This window comes from Rhododendron vialii, chromosome 9a (assembly GCF_030253575.1).
Source record: "Rhododendron vialii isolate Sample 1 chromosome 9a, ASM3025357v1".
In the NCBI taxonomy this organism is placed as follows: domain Eukaryota; kingdom Viridiplantae; phylum Streptophyta; class Magnoliopsida; order Ericales; family Ericaceae; genus Rhododendron; species Rhododendron vialii.
In genome coordinates this window covers 24,587,104-24,593,025 of record NC_080565.1, presented here as the reverse complement: position 1 = coordinate 24,593,025, position 5,922 = coordinate 24,587,104, and positions in this window count along the sequence as shown.

Here is a 5,922-nt window from a genome sequence, read left to right as displayed (position 1 = left end):
TATTTCCAAAAATGATCTCATTCCTTGCTTTCCAAATACTATGATACACTGACCTTGCCATGGCCAATTTATATATTTGAACCCCAAAACAACCTTGATCATCTTTTGGAGTGCACACCCAATCCCACTTAATTTAGCCTCATACTACATCTAAACCCCATACCACAAAAAAGTCTCATGCAAATTTTGTATTAATTGCCTTCAAAATCTTTTGGGGAAGGATAGAAATAGAGCACGACGAGTAAACTTGCATACCCCATAGCACTAAGGTAATCAACTCAACTGTGATCTACCCCTAAAGGACAGGAGTCTGGCCAGGAGTTTTGTAGACGACCTTTTGATTCTTCACAATCTATTCTTTAAGCTACAAACAATCAGTGTAGGAGAGAGCCTTGAAATAATGTGAGGAACCTCCAAGTATCTAATTACTGGAAGATTACTATGGCCGGAATGAAAATATATGGTAGCCTCCAACTCCACTTTAAGGTCACTACCCAACCCTGAGTAAAAATTTGCACTCTTTTGAAGGTTATATCTAGTTAAAAGCAGAATGTATAGGAATAGAACTCATTTAGTGCAACCTTAACAATAGTATGAAAATCAACTTATCAACCCCACATAAAACAATAATGTGTCATCAGCAAAAGCTAGATGATGGATCTGCATGTGGATCTTTGCATTTAGGATGGAAAGTAAACTGGTCCCCTAAGGCTTTATTATGCTGAATACAATAGAAGCCTTCCATTACTATAAAATAAAATAAAATAAAGTAAGGGAGATAGGATCCCCTTGCCTTAGACGCCTCTTCCCCTTAAAAAAACCTTTCAAATTCCCATTAAAAGCCATTGAAAACCAGGCATTAAAGATACAATAAATGACTCATTTGGTGACTGGGAAATTCATGGCATCCATCATCTTAGACAACAAATCCAACGGCATTGAGTCATAGGCTTTTTTTTTTTTTTGTCATTCGTTAATCCTAATCTACTCTATCAAAGGGGATTTGAGAAGGGGGATGAGTGCTTACGGGAATCGAATCCTGCCCATGTGCATGAAAGTATAAGGGAGGCACCAAGTGCACTTCATTCCACTTGTAGTCATAGGCTTTCATTAGATAAATTTTTATGGCACGTTTTGGAGGCCCCACGTCTCTATGATTTTTCGAACTAGCTGTACATGAGAAGGATGTCATCTCCTATCAATATACCTTTCACAATGGCTAAGAGACCACTGTTTATCATGACAGGATACGCGCGTTGCAATCTTTTAGCCATAACTTTTGTGATCGATACACCTATATATATAGAACATTACAAGATGCAATAGGTTTGAATTCCTTCGTACTTGTAGTAGTTGCATTACCTGGTCGGGAGTTGGTGCAAGGTTGGGGTCAAACCATGGCAAAACCTTCCCCACCCTACCCTGTTGCCATCCATTGTCTCTCATTAATTAATTAATATTAATGAAATACTCCTGACTAAGTTAACAAAAAGTTAATTAGTATTTGTAAAAGACAAAAACACACACACACACACACACACACAGAGTTTTGCCAAACTTAGCCCAAAATCAAAAGTAGACTTTGATAACTGCAATTTTTCTTTTGACAATATTTTGTATTCATCCATTTTTGGGGTCATATTTTAGAAGAAATTACATTACCTTTAACACCAACTATGTTTATCAACAAGAATATTAACATCCTCTTTGTAGGAATTTTACTCACAACCTCATTGCACCTAATTAAGTACGCTACACAACCATTGGGCCATGTTTTGCAAATGGTGCCTTTTGACCATATATTCAATACATAAACTCAAAGTCAAAGAACTAATTTGTGATAGTTCTCTAGATATCTAATTAATTCAATAGGTAAAATTTTAAATTCCAGGCAAACTATGCAAATTGTACTCGTGTAAACATCCATGTGTCAAGATTCTCTTCATTCAGAGATCTCATTTTATGATTAATAAATGTAATGAATCATATCTATTTTAATGTTATCCACAGATAATAACGACTGTTATAACGGGATTTGACTATGATGCCCCTAGTGGTTTTGGGACATCGCCCCACTTGTTTGTGATCGTTGGATTGAAACATGCATTTCTCAACCAAATTACTTTCAAAATTGTAAACAAGGATTTTAATGCTTTTAGTAATCACAAGTGTATATATAAAGTTGTGGCAAGTTAGATAAAACCAAATTAATGGCCATTAATTCATTCTTTGAATGATGTAGGTAAGTACGAAACCCTTTTAGCCCTGCAAAATAAATCACAAAATCACCCCTTTTTAGCCAAATAAATTGTCTTTTCATATGAGAATTTCGTCAAAATGCTGGGATTTCTTTCAGATGGAAGGGTACAAAAAATTTACGATCATTTATAGAATGAAGGAATGTTTGTTTAGCGCATGCACGGGCCTAAAGGCATGACTTGAAGTGTAATGACCTGAATCTCGGGCCAATTTTTTTTTTCCCGAATAAAATTAAATATTTTATTGAATTATTTTTGTAGATATAACTGATTTTGTTAATTGATAAATCTAAATCTAGACTTTCTAGGAAACCCTAGCCCTACATAATCCTAAAAAAAATCTAGGATAAGATTAGATTGGATTTGGATTTTATTAGAATAAGATTTTATTGGATTTTATTAGATATGATTAGGATAAGATTTGATTGGATTTTGTTAGATATTATATAGATTTTGTTGAATATTATTAGATTATATAAGATATGATTAGATTATATAAGATATGGTTAGGATTTTCTAGATATGATCTAGATTCTCCTCCCATCCTCCCCTCCACACACCACACCACACCTCACTTCTCATCCCAATTGTTAACTTAGAGAGAGGGAGATAAAAGAGAAAAGAAGAAGAAGAAAGGCTTGAGAGTTTATTTTATATATAGCAAGTGATGTTTTGGATTGGTAGGCTAATGGTGTATTTAGTCGGAAGGTGGAAAATTATTTTAAGCCATTGATTCATGGACAAAATTTTGTCCAGTCATATTTGAGGTAATCCGGAGAGTATACGATATACTTCCCACTTCCGGAATCCTTTCTTCACTCTCATTTTTGCACTCCTTTTTTGATCATCTCGTGATATTTGTTCAATCTTGTGGATATCATTTGAAAGTGGAATAATTGGTATCGAATATAATGTTGTTGGCTGAGTACTATAGAACTGTTTAGTACAGGGATCGAGTGAACTCATGCACCAATAGCCTATCTAATATCCAAGATGGGTCGAGGATGACTTGGTGAGGAAGGTATTGGGAGAGTGACACTGGTCATGTACTGAGGAGGAAGGTATTGGGGGAGTGTCACTGGTTATATGCTTCGACTTGGTGGTCGATTGTCATTTATTGATTCCACTTATGAGCTTTGTTATTCTGTTATATCGTATATTTCCCAGATAATTTCTTTTTCAGGTGTGAAGTCGAATTAGTGGAAATTGAATCGGAGCATATAAGTATTAATTTGGAGAGGCCTTGGAGGAGTTGATAATTTTGGAGCATCTAGAATATTATTTAGAAGGCGGCTTAAGTTTATTTTGGAGATGTAATTTATTTATAGAGAAAATAGGGGCTTAAAAGCGTTTGAAATACAGTGTATTTTGGAGTTTATTTTTAGAAAATAGCGGGGCGTTACATGAAGAATTTGATATTCGATATGGTTTCGGTTCTTTGAGATAAAGTGCAAGCAAACTGCCCGTACCTAAAAGCGTGACACAACTTGATATTGAGTTTGCAATAACTGAATCGTTCAAACTAATTAGGCATCAATTAGAAGGCATTTGTAAATCATTATCATCAATTGTCCACAATAAATACAATAACTGAATCGTTCAAACTAATTAGGCATCAATTAGAAGGCATTTGTAAATCGTTATCATCAATTGTCCACAATAAATACAATTTTCAGCAAATTAAACATTACGTCCAGGCAGAAAACTTTATGTTCTCCATCCTTACCTAGATGAATAATCCCAAAAGCTTCTTTTTTTTCCAATAAGCTTTGCCCTTATGACATTCATGATCTACGACATGCCAACCAAATCAAAACATGAATGGCTATAGTATTATTAATATCTTCTCCCTACCGAAGAAACCAAGATTGTGACAAAACCTAGTTAATAAGATGATCTCTCGTTCACAATCCATACTTACCTGTAGGGGGCGGGTTTTGTCAACTAAATAAAATTGAGACAGAACAATCATATGAGAGAGAGAGAGAGAGATTGATTTGGATTCTTTCCAAAAATGGCCAGCTCAAGAAATCAGTCGTTGAATTCAAGGAACCACTTTAGACAGTTAGATTTATAAATGTACATAAGATTCAAAAACTTAGCTCGGTTATTATATAAATTGATTTTCCTATGCAACAGAGTATAGATATAATTAGTCCAGTTACCAAACATACTATTAAACTTGACAATAATTTCTTACAAATCATTCCAATTCAATGGAAAACAAACAAAAAGTTAATAAAAGAAAAAAATAAAAATGTCTAGTTTTTTTGTTTTGTTTTATCCTTACCAAACCGAGCCTTGTGTCCCAATCATTTGGGATTGGTTTTTTTTTTAAATATTTTTTTGCATTTGTTAGTTTGGCGTCAAACTTTTGTAGATTGTTGGTACATCTAGACGAGAAGAATCAGAAAAGTAAAAAATCATGACTTTTACCCTTTTTTGGAAATATGCAAAGTTTAGCGCTTTTACCTTAAAATATATTTTTTGAAATATAAAAAATTTAGCACTTTTAAAAATGTAAAAATTATGATCAATAATAAAAAATGAAGAATGGAAAAGTTTGAAACAAAAGGTTCACTGTCTTTTTATTTGTACAGTTTTCAATTTATCTTAACGTTGGTCGATATTAATACTTTTCTCACACTTCTCTCTGAGGCGAATAATTAATTCAAAAAATTTCACAAAGTACTAACAAAAATTCTGTAACGCTCCACTATTTTCTATAAATAAACTTCAAAATACATTTTATTTCAAACACTTCTAGGCCCCTATTCTCTTCATAGATAAATTACATTACCAAAATAAACATAAGCCGTCTTCTAAATAATCTTTTAGATGCTCCAAAATTATCAACTCTTCCAAGACCTCTCCAAATTAATCCTTATATGCTCCGATTCAATTTCCACTAATCCGGCTCCGCACCTGAAAAAGAAATTATCCGGAAAGTATACGATTCAACAGAATAACAAAGCTTATCAGTGGAATCAATAAACGATAATCGACCATCAAGTCGAAGCAACAATCACAAAGGACCTCATACCATGTCCTCCTCGGTACATGACCAGTGACACTCCCCCAATACCTTCCTCATCGAGTCATCCTCGACCCATTCTGGCTTTTGGATAGGCTATTGGTACATGAGTTCACTCGATCCCTGTACTAAACAATTCTATAGTACTCAGCCAACAATATCATATTCGATACCAATTATTCCACTTTTCAATAATATCTACATGATTGAACAAATATCACGAGATAATCGAAGGAGTACAAAGATGGGAGTGAAGAAAGGATTCCGGAAGTAGGAAGCTTATCGTATATTCCTCGGATTACCTCAAATATGACTGGCCATTTTGTCCATGAATCAATGCCTTAAAATATTTTTCCACCTTCTAACTAAATACACCACAAGCCCACCAATCCAAAACATCACTAGCTATTTATAAAATAAACTCTCAAGTTTTTTTTTTCTCTTTTATCTATCTATCTATCTATCTCTCTCTCTTTCTAAGCTAGCCATTGGAATGAGAAGTGAGGTGTGGTGTGTGGAGTGGGGGGAATGGAGACCTATTTATACTCATGAAGGAAGGATCTAGATCATATCTAAAGAATCAAATCAAATCATTTATAATCTTATAATATCTCAACAAAATCTTATATA